Source organism: Manis javanica, chromosome 10, assembly GCF_040802235.1.
Source record: "Manis javanica isolate MJ-LG chromosome 10, MJ_LKY, whole genome shotgun sequence".
Lineage (NCBI taxonomy): Eukaryota > Metazoa > Chordata > Mammalia > Pholidota > Manidae > Manis > Manis javanica.
The window spans coordinates 25,884,928-25,901,304 of record NC_133165.1 but is presented as its reverse complement, the minus strand read 5'-3'; the positions used below and the strand labels follow the sequence as shown (position 1 = coordinate 25,901,304).

Here is a 16,377-nt window from a genome sequence, read left to right as displayed (position 1 = left end):
TCTCCTTCCTGGGATAAACCCCACTTGGTCTTGAGAGACGATCCTTTTAGATATGGCTGGATTCAATCCACTAGTTTTTCTAAGGGATTTGGGGCCTATGTTACTGCGCCAAAGTCAGAACTTTCCCTGTAATGTCTTTGAACTGTTCTGTGAAGTCTTCCACCTCTTGTACTTTTGAAAAAACTGTGTAGACTTGGTGTTATTTGGTAGACCCTGCCGGTGAGGACACGCAGGCCTGAGGCTCCATTTCTGCAATGCTTTTAAGTAGGAATTTCATTTCTCCAGTAGATGCAGGACCATCCAACTGACTTTTTTCTTGCGTGCACTGTGGCGGTTTGTCATTTCAAAGCGTGTGATCTAAGTCACGGAGCTGATGAGCACAAAGCCGTACTATGGCCTTAGAAGTCTGAAGGGACTGTAACAATGTCCTTTTTCTCCTTTATGATATGGGTAATTGTTTCCTCTCTTCCTCCTCCTTCTTAGGCTTAAGAGTTATTAGTGTTACTTTTTCAAAGAACCAAGTTTAAGTTTCATTGATTTTTCTCTGTTATTTTTTCTTTTCAATTTCACCAATTTCTGTTTGTTTGTTTTTAATAGTTTCTTTTCTGCTGCTTGCTTTGGGCTTTATTTGCTCTTATTTTTCACATTTTGATCTGGATCTAATCAGACAAGCCACACAGTAATTTAAGCAGGAGAGGTTTAACACAAAAGGCGGGAAAGCATCTATAAAGATGGAAGCTGAACTCCGAGGGCATCAGGCAGGGGGGCGGCAGGTCAGCTGAGACTGGGGAAGGGGGCTGCTGTGTGCCGGGGAAGGAGGGCTCAGGAAAGGCAGGTGCCCCGTGGCTGTGGGGGCTGCAGAGCACCAGGTGAGCAGGGATAGGTGCTCTGCAGGCTGTGCTGGGGGAGCATCAGCCGCCGCTCCTGCAGTGGAAACCCTCAGGCAGTGAGCCAGGCATCATCGCAGGACTCACTCGAGGCAACAAATAAGAAAAGCTAGAATTAGAACCCTAATTTACTTGAGACAAATATGTTCTAATGCTTTTTATTCAAGCAGAGAATATACCTTTTGAGTCCTTTGTAACATTTAGGAAGTTTGACAATATATTGAAACAAAAAATCAGTATTTGTGACATGGACTACATTCTCAAACTGCAATGCAATATAGCTTATAGTTAATAAGCATTTTACAATTAAATTAGACTTCTAAAATCTCCTAAATAAGCCTTGAGTCAGGAAATAAACCACTTAGATTCTGCAATGATGAAGAGGATGTTAGGTATGTAAACTTACAAGGTCCAATTCAAAAAAGAAAAATGCATAGGAACAAATGTTTCCACCTACAAGCAATAATAAAACCCGAGAACTTAGACCTCAAACACACCTGCAGGAAGACGAAATAAATGAAAGGCAGACCTTATGTAAAAAACAGTATTGATGAAATGTGTAAACTCTACAGCTGATTCTTTGGCACCAGTATTAGTGTTGACAGCAAGGGCAAAGTGTTTGAGTGAGCCACGCAGGTGACTCTGAGGCGGGCTGAAGTCGGCAGGTCGCCGTGATCATGTCTTTTAAGGCGGGTACCTCGGCTTAATGGGAAACCACTGAGGTAGTGGTGGGTGCCCAGTCCCACAGGGGATGCTCATCCTTCAGGTGCTCTGGAACATCAGCAGGTGAATGCAGCCCAGGTGAGCTCAAGCCCAGCCACACTGGCCTCACCTGAGAACTTGTTAGAAATGCAAAATCTCAGTCTACACCCAAGGTGGTCAGAAAATCTGGGCATGGGGCCCACCAACCTTTCACAAGCTCTCCAGGAGATCCTGACGTGAGCTAAAGTTTGAGAAGCTGGACCCAAGACCCTGAGGTCACTCCCTGCAGAGTAAATTCAGTAGCCGGATGACCCTGCAGGTGAGTAGGGAGCTTCTGGGAGCCTGCAGGTGAAGCCGAGCATGAGCCCCAGAGGCAGGGTAGGTGCTGAGGCTGCACACACTGAGGCTCAGGGCCTCTGACAGCATCTCTCTGTGCCCTGAGGGTCTGGGCGCCCAGTGGGAACACAGGTGGAGTGGGCAGAACCCCCCGTCTGTGCCGGGACCCAGGACGAGCTACCCTCACCCTCTGTGAAAGAGGGAAGTAGACATGGTGGTGGGTCTTTTATGTTGTGTGTGACTGTGAATCACTGTTGTGTACCTCAAACCAACTTGATTCTGTGTGTCAACTGTAGTTCCATTGTAAGTAAAACTTTGGGGAAAAAATTGAAGTAGGGAACATTCCAGTGCTCAGCCAGCAAAGATGGGGAAAGTCTGGATTTTTAAATCCCCTGGGAATCTGTGGCACTGACCAGCCCTTATGTGGCTTTGAATCCCCAAACAGCATGGGGAGGAGTGGAGGATCACGGCCTGACGTGGGCCAGTGGTGCCCCAGGTACGGGCCCAAAGCCAACACAAGTGTTCTCGCCCAGGCCTCACGGAATTTCCATGGTCAACATCAAACATTTACTTATCTATATAAAAGACATACATATGTGTGTATATGTGAAGTTACGGTGTCATCACAGAACATACTAGAAAGAAAAGGTGACATGCAGATCCCATCAAGTAGCCAGCCCACAGGGACTGGTGGGCCCAGCAGTGCAGGAGACGAGCATGTTCAGTGTATTTGAAGACACAAGGCAGGGAAGTGAAAATGTGAGAGAATGCAGAGACTAGGGAACAAAATAGATCAAATATGATCATGAAAATCTTTTTCATCATTGAAAAGATGAAACAGCAGATAAACACAGCTGAACAGATAGCTAGAACATCAGTGAGCGAGAAAACACGGAGGCCAGTTCGGCGGAGGGCGGGGCCCAGACGAACAGGCTGAGGGAAGAGTCAGGGCCTGGAAGCGGACCCGAAGCATTGCAGGGGTGCAGCATAGAGAGAAAAGAGGTGGGGGCAGGTGATGACCAGGAGGTTCAAGCGAGGTGGCCGTGTGTCTGCCGGCAGTGGGCACAAGCCCCGGAGTCCAGGGCTGAGAGCTTCCCAGGGCTGATGAAAGACACCCGTTTCCAGGAAAAGGACGCCTGCGTGAATCCCAAGCGGGACAAACAGACCCATTCAAACTGCACCAGGGTGAAGCCGAGGCACACGGTGGAGATCCAAAATGCCCCCGAGCCAAGCTAGGCTCCCACACACAGCCGCCAGCAGACTGAGGTCTGACTTCCTCACAGGGTCAAGAAGGGGTGCAGGGAAAGCAAAAACACTTTTCCAAGCTTAGAAGGAACATAGCTTACAGAAAAGCTGTATAATTGTATTTCCAACAAAACTATCATTCAAAAAAAATGAGGAGGCAACACAATTCCAGAAGTCAGTCTGGGTGCCAGAAGGAATGGCAAGAAAAGGTCATAAACTTTTTCTGTTGCCTCCGTGGACAAATAGCCATGTCCACATGTGCAAGGCATAAAACATCTGCACAAACTGTGATGACAGTGGCCACTCGAGGGTTAAAATACCCCAAAACACAGATCTGACACATTAGACACAAGAGCACGTGAGCTGCCAGGGCAACGATCCAAGCTGGGGCATCCAAGCTTGTCAGCTGGCTTTTGATGATGGGTAATAATGTGGGTTGACTATATTCTGCTACACCGGATGTGCATTTCAAGAACTACAAGAAACAGTTGACAAGCCCACCAGTGGTTTGGGAGACACATGCCTCTCCAGCGACCAACAGCACAAGCAGATAACCATAGGAAGGATCTAGAAGGTTTGAACCACAGAAGTAACAAAACTGACCTATGAGATGTTTATTGAACACTGCGTGCAATAACTGGAGACTATGCTTTCTCTCTAAGTGCTCAGGGCATGCTCTGAAGTTGACCACATTCGCCAAAAATCAAATCTCCCCGGGTGGGAGGGGGTGAACAAGTAGCAGGAAAGGGACATTCCCTGATCACAGCACAAGGAGATTAGAAATCAGTACCAAGGGAAGAAACCCTAAAGCCTAAAAACCTGAATCTGGAAACTTAAAAACAGGCTTCTAATTACTCATGGGTAAAAATTTCTCATGATGGAAAGTTAAAAACACTTAAGGCTACAGAATAATAAAAATACCAACAAATGATGATGAATATAATAATAGCATTTGGTACCTGGGTGGGATTATAATCATAAATGCATATATTGGAATATAAAAATTATTTACTAAAAATTATTAAGTATAACTGAAGTTAGAAAAAGAACAACAAAATAAACCCAAAGAAAATGAAGGAAAAATAAGATAAAACCTGGAATGAATAAAATGGAAAATTAAGATATGGGCAGGGGGTAGGGGTAGTGATAAAGAGAAAGTGGGTCTTTTGCAACCCCTAACCAAGCTGGTAAACCTGGAACAAGACTGACTGATATTTAAAAAGACAGAAAACACAAAACTACTAGAATTAAGAAAGAGGACATTACCTCAGATGACAGCAGAGATTTAAAAGTTAATAAGGGAATAGTATGAACATCTTTATGCCAATAAAACTGAAAATCTAGATGAAATAGACACGTTTCCAGGAACACACAAATTACCAAAACAGATTCAGCTATAACCTGAACTGTAGTAACAACAAAAATTTAGTCAATTTTAGAAATACTCCAATAATATAAAAGCTAGGTGCAGCCTTTATGGGCAAGTTCTAGCAAAACATTCAAGGCACAGATGATTCCAATCTTCTTCAAAGTCTCCCAGAAAAGGGAACAAGAGAGCAGTCCCTGGCTACTCCTATGAGGTAGGAGATCTTTGCATCCAAATAGACAAGGACAGTAAGAAAAAGAAACATAATGTCATTCTCCAATCAATATGTGTAATGCATTGCCACCAAACTTGTTTTATTCCCGGGGTTGAAAGAATGCTTGACATTAGCACGTGTGCATTTCTCCATGGTAGCAGAATATGGGACAAAAATCTTTGGCCACCTCAATAGGTGAAGGAAAAGCATTTAACAGAAAAGTAGCATCTGTATAAAATAAAAATGGCTGGACAAGTGAAACCTAAGAAAATTCCTTAACCCAAAGCCGGGGAACGCTATATAGTGGTGAATCACTGGAAACACATGAAGGATTTTCGTGGAACTTGACAAATGAATTATAGAATTTGTATGAAAGAGTGATGGGTCAGAAATGGCCAAACTGTCCTGAAGAACTGGGAGGCTCAGCCCCCCAGCTGATAGGACACGTCCTGAGTCTACAGGGGAGTGGTCACAGGGCTAGTGGCGCAGTCCCAAGGAGAGGCACTGGTGATGAAAACCGTGGCTAATTCGGACTGGTCGTGGAGGGGGCTGGAGGATAGGAGTGGGGCAGCGGCATCATGTTTACTACTAAACGGACGCTATACGTACACCCTGTCCATGTGCTATTGTGTAGGTATCAGCGTCAGCTGGAGAGCAGCAGAACTCTTGAGAGCCCAGTAAGGTGGCTAGTTAGAGGATGTGTGTCCTGCATCCGGGCGACGGCCAAGGATGGGGAGCCACCTGCGGTCTGTCTCTCCCACAGGTTACAGGAAAGGTCCTGGTGGATCGGGCAGCCAGCAGGGAGCTGGGGTCCGAGCCTGAACATCACCCTGAGGCCAGGGTAGGCTGTGTGCGGTTTCTTCCTCCCTGGACTGCATTCCTGACCCGAGGGTGGGCCAGTCTCTGGGCACTAGCTCTCCAGCCACAAGAGAGGGCAGGCCTGGGAAGGAATCCGAGAATGGGGGGCAGGAGGGCGCCGCCCCACACCCACAGGAGCGCGTCTGACTCGACCCTAGAACAGGCCCCACCCATGTCCCAGACTCAGGAAAGCTGGGAAAGGCTTGGACACTACCTGACGCTGGAGCCCCTGCCCTCAGGAGAGCAGCATCCCTGGGGTACCAAACGCCCCGCATCGGACAGCGTGACATTCAAAGTGCCCGGGACTGGATCCTAAGTCGCTGGACTCACAAAAGAAACAGGAAAATGTGACCAGTACACAAGGAGAAAGGCAAGCGTCCGTGCCAGTCCCAGGAGGCCCCAGGGGGTGTAATGATCAGATGAGGATTTTACAACAGCTGTTCCACCCATCCAGCCAAGGTTAGGGTGAGCAATCTTGAAATGAATGGAGGGATGGAATTTCTCTGCACAGAAATAGAAACCAGAAAATATACACAAGTGGGAATTTTATAGTAGAAAAATTACAATATCTGAAATAAAAACGTCACAGGGTGCGCTCACAGCCGAGTGACAAAGGAGGCTCAGGCTCTGTGTCAGGAGCATCGTCCACTCTGAGGAGTAGAGAGCGACGCTGGAGGTGAGCAGTCGGGGCACCTGCAGGCCTGCCCAAACCCTGATGTTCCTGCCACTGGAATCCCAAGAGGACAGATCAGAGCAGAAAATAATAAACGATGGCCAAAGCTTCCCAACCTTGGTGAAAAACATAAATTGGCAGAGCCTGGATCTACTTTCCCATCCTATACAAACATTAAACCAAAATGCATCACAGACCCAAATGTCAAACCTGAAACTAAAACTTTCAGAAGAAAATGTAAGAGGGAACCTTTGTGACCCCAGAATTAGGCAGAATTCTTCATGTCACAAAACTCACAATCCATACAATAACATTTTGGTGGCTTGGACTGAATCAAAGTTAAAAAATTTTGTTCTGCAACAGTGGTGAAGCTTAGAACCTCACCACCCCCCTGTTTTGAGAGAAAGCTTCTGCATCCGTGGATGTTTTATTGCCCTTGTCTAGCTCAGATTAGCACATAGTCTACAGGCACACACATGATCATCTACAATTTCTCTCTTACAGCACTAAACTATGTTTTCTACCTTTATCTTGCATCTACCTACCACTTCAGCATTTTATTAAAAATAAAAATAATAAAGGGAGAAATGTGGGATCCACATATAAATCAAGTATAAAAATCAAACGAATATTCATATTTGACCTGATTGTTTATAGTTCATAATGCGTGATCAAAACCGAAAGTTTCTGTGATGAATGCCCTTGTACTGTTCACCATGTAAGAACTTATTCACTATCTAAGAATTCGTTCACCATGTAAGAACTTGTTCGTTATGCTTCAGAAGATTGGAGACTGACGAGAACTAGGCTTGAGATGGATTAATGATTGTGCATTGAGCATTGACCCCCTATACAGAATTTTATTGTTGTTAACAACCATTTGATCAATAAATATGAGAGATGCTCTCTCAAAAAAAAAATTTTTTTTGTTCTGTAAACTGCTAAGAGAATGACAAGATAATTAACAGGGAGAAAACGTTTGCGAATCACATATCCAACCAACAACTTTGTCCAACATATGTAAAGAATGCTCAAAACTCAACAGTAAGACAACAATAAACCAAGTTTTAAAATGGGTAAAATATCTCAACATTCATGTTTCCAAAGAGGATACGTGGAGAGTGACTAAGCCTGTAAGAAATCAGCACATCAGCCATTCAGGAGATGCATGTTGAAACAACCAGATGGCCCTGATGTTTATTAAACGGCTGAAACAGGGAACTGTCAGCACCCAGTGCTGGCGAGTTTTGGGAACGAAGGGGACTTGCCTGTGTCACCCGGGGGAATGCAAAATGGCACCACCCCTTTGGAAAGTGGTGTCACCATTTCAAACACATACCACGACCTTATAAGCTAGTGACCCTGTCACAAATTATGCTAGAAAGCCAAGAAATTATGTCCACACAAAAACCAGTATCCGAGACTTTAGAGCGGCTCTATTCTTAATCTTCCAAAACAGAAAACAACCAAGTGTCCTTCAGCTGGTGAACAGATGGCCGAACCGTGCTGCGTGCGTGCCATGGGATCTACTCAGCCAAGACGGGCACACCCAGCACGAGGGTCTGTCCAGTGCGCTGTGCGGACAAGAAAGGCCAGACTCAATGCCGCGCACTCCAGGGCTCTGAAATGATCCGGTGGACGGCTGGGAGGGGCAGATGAGGAACGGAGAGTCGAGCAGGAGCCAGGGGCGAGGGCAGCTCACTACCAGGGGTCTGGCCCCCAGGGATGTTCACCATTTTGGAGGCCCTCACATGGCTCTGCATACTTACCAAAGTCTTAGAACTATATGCCAGCAAAAGTGAATTTTATTGTATATATAAACCATAAATTTAAAAGATGCAAACGTATTCCAAAATCCCTGTTTCTGTGTATGAGCAAAAACCATCAGAATGACATGGGGAAAGAACCCGTTCAAATTATAACAGCTTGAGATGGGGGTGCATTTTCTTGGGAAAAATGATGCGCTTCAGGGAAATGCCCCTGGGTGCTCCCCCTGCCCTCCTGTGGGAGCCGCAGCCCCCGCCTGAAGGCACAGCAAAGTCAGAGGCGCTGGGTGGTACATCTGGCCTCTCCGTGCTCTGTGTCCCTTACTACCCATGGTTTGCCGGCAGCTCGGCCCGCGGCACCCAGAAGCAGCATGCCCGGCTCTCCCAGAACATCTCAGGCATGCTCCTGGTGAGCTTGGCTCATCGACACTAGATGCTGCGGCTGCCAGGTGCACGTGGGGTGGGGCGATCAGTGGATTTAAAATCAACACTACAGCTAACAACGCACCCTCTGCCCCCCCATTGCCGTGCACTGGCTATTCCAAACAGCACATGATACACACTCTTCCCAAAAACTGTCTTTTCACTGGTCTAAGTTCTAAAGAATTGCTGCAGACAGGGTTGAATTTGAATAATATATGAGCCTTGTGAGCAAGTGTGTCCCCAGAGATGAAGTCCTAAGCCCTGTGCCCATGAGTCCGACCTGTGTGAGGGCAGGAGATCTGTCGACGTCAGCAAGCTGTGGCCACCAGGTGGGCCTCATCCAGGATGGCGGGTGTCCTGATAAGAAGGGGATTTAGACCCAGACCTGCACAGGGCAGGCACCTGGAAGGTGGAGGCAGAGGCCTGCCATCCCGTGGCCAAGTCTCTCTGACCACAGCCGAGAGGCTCACTGCTTTTAATATGAGGGGTGCATTGGGCCCACCCGGATAGTGCAGAATGACCTGCCAGGATCCATGGGCCAAGTCCACTTTCCGTGTGGGCACCAGCATGGGGATGCCTCTGGGGACACCATTCTGCCCACCCCACTGGGATTATAAAATCAGAGAGACAGCTCTTGAGTGACGTCCACCCTTCATTCTATGGGACCGCTTGGAGATTTTATTTGTAGTTTAGCATCACGGAGCATGGCATGCATGTCATGGCTGGGTAGGTGCAAGTTTTACTTCATATGTAAAACACTTGACTGAATTTGGATAATTTTTAAAAATTGAAGTGTATTCTTTTTAAATGGCTAATTTTTAAAATTAAAGAACAAATCAAGAAAATTAAAAAATAAAGAACTGCCTAAATTGTACCTTTGAAAGATGTTTTGACTCCATGAACTTCAACTTTCTTAGGTAGAATTTGGGACTGTGCATAGGAATTCCACAACAAACACTCACAGCTGCATCCTTTGCTGCTCTTTTTCCCTTCAAATTATAGAGGAGAGAGGTGACAGAGTGACCCTCAGGTGTCACAGAAGCTGGCACACCCCTGCCAGAGGGATGGGATGTCCAGTTGGCCAAGCCCTGGTCACGAGCCCACCTGGGACGCCAGGAGAATCTTGCAAGGAAAGGAACAGGAGAGGAGGTCACCTGTCCCCTAGGGGTGCTCAGGTACAGCCCCTTGCACTCGCCCAAGCGTGGAAAGCCCCGCCTGGCAGTGGTAGGACTGTCTGCTCTGAGACACATGGGCCCCAGCCCCAGGCCCATGGTGTTTCTCCTGCTGAGCTGCGATTTCAGACAGCTGACCCCTGAACAACACAGGCTTCCGCTGCACAGGTCCCCTTAGCACACGGTGTTTCTCAACAAAAACGTCAGAAAATTTTTTGGAGATCTGCGACAATCTAAAAAACATTTTCTTTTCTCTAGCTGACTTCATTGTAAAACTACAGAACATAATCCATAAAACATGCAAAGTGTGTGTTAACTGACAGTTTATGTTACCAGTAAGGCTTTTGGTCAACAGTGGGCTATTAGGAGTTAAGGTTTTGGGAGAGTCAAAGTTTTTTGTTTTTATAAAAAAAATTTTATGAAAATATAGTTGATATGCAATATTATATTGGTTTCAGATTTACAACATGGTGGTTTGACAGTTACATACATAACTAAATGCCCACCAGAGTGGATGTGACCACGTGTCACCATATAAAGATGTATTATTGGCTGTATTTCCTACGCTGTACCTGTTTCTCCTTCATCTCTTTCAATCTGCCCCCCCCCATGGCAACCTGTTCTCTGTGTTCATGAATTTATTTCTGTTTTGTTTGTTCCTTTGTTTCGTTTTTAGATCCACATACAAGCCATTGTACAATATTTTTCCCTTTCTGATTTATCTCGCTGAGCAGGATGCCCTCTAGGTCCCTCCATGTCATTGCAAATGGCAAGATCTCACTCTTTTTTATGACTGAGTAATATTCAATTGTCTGTATGTACCACCTATGTATGCAGTCATCTATCAGTGGGCACGTAAGCTGTTTCTTTATCTTGACTTTTGTAAATAATGCTGTATATATCTTTCTAGATGAGAGATTTTGTTTTCTCTGGGGAAATTTCCAGGAGCAGAATTGATGGGTTGTAGTATTTCAGTTTTAGTTTTTTGAGGAACCTCCATGCGCTTCCCGCAGTGGCTACATCAAGTTGCCTTCACACCAATAGTGTGCCAAGTCCCTTTTCCCCGCATCCTCACTGACACTTGCTATTTCTTATCTTCTGGAGAGGGGCGCTCTGACTGGTGTGAGGTGGTCTGTTGTTGTGGTTTGATTTGCATCCCTGATTAGTGGTTTTGAGCATCTTTTCATGTGTCTGTTGGCATCTGAAAAATGTCTATTCAGGTCCTCTGCTCATTTTTTATTCAGATTATTTGGGTTTTTTGGTGCTGAGTTATATGAATTTTTTAAATGTATTTTGGATAGTAGCCCCTTCCCAGATACACCATTTGCAAATGTATTTGGAAGAGTCAAAGGTCACATGGGGGTTTTCAGCAGGGGAGGGGACAGCGCCCCAGCGTCCCTGCTGTTCCAGGGTCAGCTGGGATTGCTGGTGACGCTGTGCGCCTGGGAGCACGGGTGCTGGGTCATGGGTCAACCTGTACTTCCTGCCCTCCGCGGTGTCCCCCGCCCAGCCTGTCTGCATCCTGCTGCCTGCGCTGGAAGCTACTGATGGGGGACACCTCAGCGCAGTGGCGCCTCCCAGGAAGAGCAGAAGTCCCATCCTCCAAAGGCCATCTCGGCAGATGACGCTTCCCACTGGCCACAGGGACAGCTTGCTACTGTGGAGTGAGGGTGGCTGTCCTCGCAGCTGGGCAGGGAGCTCACACCATGCCACCCCCCACCCTCCGAGTCCATGTTTAAGCTCTGTGCCCTGTGACACCCCATTTTCTGGGTGCAAGAGGGATCCAGACTCCACTGCTCACCTTAGTGTGATCTTGCCTCAGTTTCCCCTTATATGAAACGGAGCTGATGATTCCTGCCTTCAGAGCTGGCACGCAGCTGGGACCACCAGCTTCATGCCCATTCTGACTGGCCAGTGTGGGTCCTGCAATTTATTCGTGCCTCAGCTGCCAAGCCGAATACCGGGTGGAGTTACCGGGAGTGCTGCCTGATCAGTTCTGGCAAAATCTGGGAACAGCTCCTGGCAGGTGGGAAGTGCTCAGTAAATGGTAGCTGTTCACTGTTCTCACACAGGCAGGCCCTCCTGAGGTCCGGTGCACCCCGACAGCTGGTAATTCAGAGAGAAGGAAGCCCTTTCTTTCCCAGAATGCACACAGCAGATCTCCTGGCAGCCCCGCGGACCTTGCCTGGGTGTGGCCCCACGCTGGGCTGGACGGAGCTCCCTGGTTGCTCACACGGCCCACCCCTGTGGTGGGGATGCTGCCTCGTGGATCTGCCAGGAGGGATGGGCTCAGACCTCAGGAAAGGGGATGGGAGCGGATGCTGGGGAGTAAGGGACACCTGCATCGTACTGCACACCCCAGGACACACACACAAAGCCCAGTGAAAAGGAGAGGGTTGTGACGTGGCTGCGTCAGAAGACCTCATATTGTAAAGATGCACTTTTCCTCCAAGTTAGTCTATAAATCTAAAGTAATCCCATACAAAAGCTCAGCAAGACTTCTGGAATATGATATAATGATTTTAATGTTCATCTGGAAGAATATACCTGTGAGAACAGCCAAGAAAAATTCAAAAATATAAAAGAATAATGGAGGGAGCTTACCCTGTCAGATAGTAAAGTGCATCACTAACTAAGCTAAAACATGAATCTGGGCAGAAAAAGACAGATCGACAAGTGGGAACTCAGGGCCCAGGAACAGATGAGCATCAGTAGTCGACAGGGCAGCATTTTGCCTCAGTGGCTACGGGATGGATCATTCGGTAATGGTGTTGAACGTCTGGTCAACCATTTGGAAGGAGTTTCTAAGACACCTACTTCATCTGCCAGGCCAAAATACATTCCAGAGTATTAAATATTTAAGATAAAAGATACAGAACAGTAAGGTATTTTCTTTCCGTTTTTAGTCTGTCTGGGGTGGGGCTAGGAGTCACAGCTTACTAACAACAGAACCCATGGGAGCCGCTCGGCAGGTGCCCTTCCGTGGCCGGTTGCCTCTGCGGCTCACTCGGGGCTCTGCGCAGCGGCCACCTGCCCCCTCTGTGTGCAGTCCTGCGGCATCATCACAGCAGGTTCTGCCCCGGTCGGGGGGACGTTTGCGCTGTCTCCACTCGGGACTGTTGTGAATATTCTTGTAATAGTAACAGAATCTGTAAAGAGAAAAGGTTGATAACTTGCTAAATAAGTGCTCGATACTTCCTTACATCATAATGAACGTGCACACATGGTCATGTGGACTGGTGTAGTCCTTGGGTAGGGGGCGTGGAGGCTGTAGGTGTCCCCCCCATGCCCCAGACCTGTCTGCCTGTCTGGGGTGCTGCCCCACAGCTGCATGGTGCGAAATCTCACAGGCTTCTCCTGGGGGGCTGGCCTCGGGCACCCCTGGATGGCCTGTGGCCAATTCCTGATGCATTCAGAGTTCAAGCCCCTTGCTCCCTGCCATGAGTCAGGATAGACGGCAGGGCACCAATGCGCCCCTCAGGAGGCTGAGGCCGCCTCCTGGGCGACATGACCCACTCTGGGGGCCTCCACATCCCTCTGCTGTGACCCAGGATCCTCCTGGGGGCACGCTGTCAATTATTTGCCAAGAATTCCAGCCTCAGGCTCTGCTTCTGTAGGACCCAACCCACTAACGGTCTGATTAGTGCTAGAGGTGGTCCTGCAGACCCAGAGGACAAAGAGGACTCCTCCCGGGTGGCAGGTGGCACATTGGCAGCCTCCTGGATCTGCAGAAGCGCAGCTCCTAAGGCCTCTGTCTGGGGTGGTGTGGGTGGGTCATGGGGGGGAAGAGGGTCCCGATGTGGCAGGACCTCTGGTGTTTGGGAAGAATGGGCACAGTAATTACAAGGGCTGTGGGCAGAGGCCAGAGGGCCAGCTGTGTGAGGAGCAGGCAGAGGACGTCAGTGCAGGCCTGGAGGAAGACTTCCCGTGTCCTCCACAGATGTCAGAGCTCTGGTGCGGAGGGAGGCGGACCCCAGGACCAGGGCAGAGGGTCGGGGTACATGCACTTGAGAACGTGGACCCTCCGATCCTGTGACCCCTCTGGGCCTCTCCAGGGAAGCACTGGCTCTGCCAGGGTGAGAGAGGGGCCCCAGGCTCTGCAGGGAACGTCCTTCCCAGACCTGGGGTCCACCTGTGGATCTTGGGCGTGCTGGGTGAAGCGCAACAGGGAGTCTCAGTACGGGGCCCTCGTGTCACTCAGTTGAACGCCCAGGCAGGGGCCTCACGCACTGGCTTTGACAGCAGGCCTGGCTCTGGGAGGCTCAGAAAAGCTCACAGTTCACTTGAGTAAATGCTAGCACTGACGTGATGGAGGGTGGAGGAATTCTGGAAGGGGAACTGCCGGCACAGATGTATTGTATGAGCCCTGAGTGTGTGCCAGCTGACCGAGGTGCCTGGCAGCCTGGGGATGCCCCGTCACCATGGCCACCATCAGGGGATCCTCAATACCGTCCTCTGCAGGCAGGGCTTTTGATAAGATGATGTCTTGGAATTGCGGTCCCTAGTATCAACTGACATGATGGGGTTTTGGAGCAGCAGAGGCCACGTGGTTGTGCTTAACCATCGAGGAAAGGTGGGTGCCATCACTGTGAGAGCAACAGGGTGAGGGCGTAGCCAGGGGCCCAGCTCCGACAGGTGTGCAAGACTGGCGGAGCGTGCTGTTCCAGGGGCATGGCAGGCGGGCAACCCTCATGCCTTTCCTCCTGTAGGTAAAGAACCAAGCTGAGTCTGGGTGAGCAGGAGGCTGGTGGCTGTCCTCATGGGAGGAAAGGGCCCTTGGCCAGGCTCCAGACCTGAGCCACTGTCATTCTTGGGCCCACTGGCCTGCCCCACTGCAGCAAGTCACACAGCAGTTTCCTTCCTGGCCCCCCAGAGGCACCCGCTGCTCTCCCAGATGCACCTGTGCAGACCACCCAGAGCCTAAGGAGCTTTCAGAGTCCAAGCCGACCTTGGTGCCTGGGGAGCCAGAGGGCCATGCGGCCTCCCCTTTAAAGGGCCGAGGGGCAGGGATCTGCCGCAGCAAACAGCATGCCAGGCTGGCCTGGACAGGAGGCCTCTGTCCTCTCTCGGCTCTGTGGGCGGGTGTCCAAGACCCAGTGAGGGCAGGGCCGGCGTCCTCGGAGGCCTCTCTCCCTGGCGTGGAGTTTCCACGTACTCCACGTGTCCCACACGGTCATCCCTCTGTGCACATCTGTGTCCTGCTCTCCTCCCCTTAGAACACTGGGGCCACCCACGGAACTCCACTTTGTCTTAATTCCTCTCCACAGGAATTAAGGCATTCTCTCCACAGTCACATCCTGAGGTCCTGGAAGAAGGGGCTTCAACATGTGAATTTGAGGGGGGACACACTTATCCCACAGCACTGGTCCCCTAATGCATCCAGTGGGCCGTTTCCCAGGTTTCCGAGGGAGTGATCGGCACAGCAAAGGGAAGGACGCACAGACTGAGTCACTGGAGGAAGAACAGTGTGTGGGCGCCCCTGGAGCTGGACCCCCAGCCAAAACACTAAGTCCCAGGGGATGGTGAATGTTGGGGTGGGCTGGACAAAGTTCATGCCGCCCCAAAGACTTAAAGGATGCAGCAGCAGTGATTCCCGCCTGACTCCCTGATCAGCCTCTGCGAGGCCAGATAGACCGTGGCAGGTGCAGCAGCCACCAGAGAGCTGAGCGGGAACCCCTGCTGTCCCCCCAGGACAGATGGACAGCCTCTGGCTCAAGGCACACGCCTCTTGATTAGGCCGGGAGGATCTCTGCAATGCCCTTCAGGAAGGCGGATGGGAAGCAGTCACATCCTCCTGAGAGGGACGACGTCAGGCCTCGCGGTTTGCCCCTGCATCCTGTCACGCGTCCTGCTCTCTGCCACAATGCCACTGCACGGGCCTCGGGTGACCTGGACACTCCACAGGGCATTACCTGGATGGCATCACAGTAACTGGACCCAGGAAGCAAGAAGTAGCAAGGCTCTGTGCATGCCGTGGGGAAGCACGTGCTCTCCGGGAGGTGGCAAGAAGCCGGGGTCGGCCATGGCAGCGAGGGTGGGGAGGCCATGCCCTGGGTGCTCTGTGGTGGGTTCTTGCCTCCAGCACCGTCTGCCACTAAGAAGCACAGCATTCAGTAGGTGTCCTAGAGGTGGAGGAGCACGTTCTGTGTCTGGGGACGCTGGTCAGCTGACATGGAGGGCCAGCAGCCCCCTTGTTGGGAGGACTGATACAGCTACAGCTGTGATGCAAGGAGTCCCTTCATCTGGGCCTCAGGGCCCGGCAGAGCTATGGGCTGAACGGCACCTGTGGTAGGTGACCGCTGGAGCAAGACCACACCATCTGCCACAGGGAGCTGCGCCCAGGGGCAGCCTGTGGGCCAAGCGCCTGGTGGAGACCAGGTATGTGAGCAGGGGGCGTCGGGATGACACCAGCAAAGCCTCCCACCATGAGCTGGGCTGGGAGAAGCCTATGTCATAAGAGCCAAACGGACCATCAACAATCTCTCCGGGCCTGGGTTTGAGCAGGCACAGAGGGCAGAGGCAGGCTGCCCGGAAGGACAGCTCAGACTTGCGTGCCACAGCTATTGCATGGATGCCTCTCCATCTGTTCACCCCAACAGGCTTGTGGGGCTTCTCAAAGGCCAACCAGTGGAGGAGAAACCCAGGCTTGGTTGGAATGGGCCAGTTCAGTCACGGTCCTGTGAGCTGGGGGTGCAGTGCACACAGCGCTCCAAGAAGGGGCCTGATGTGGGACAC

General features: G+C 50.0%; 2 protein-coding genes across 2 annotated transcripts in view; one reads left to right on the top strand and one right to left on the bottom strand.

Annotated features, from left to right (window-relative positions):
• Positions 1–16,377, top strand: part of MAD1L1 (mitotic arrest deficient 1 like 1) — a 418,618-nt gene that overhangs the window by 370,974 nt on the left and 31,267 nt on the right. The gene's annotated exons all lie outside the window — the stretch shown is intronic.
• Positions 12,165–16,377, bottom strand: part of ELFN1 (extracellular leucine rich repeat and fibronectin type III domain containing 1) — a 79,399-nt gene continuing 75,186 nt past the window's right edge. The window contains exon 2 of the transcript XR_005058592.2: positions 12,165–12,791. The gene's annotated coding sequence lies outside the window, so the exon portion shown is untranslated. The remainder of the gene's footprint in view (positions 12,792–16,377) is intronic.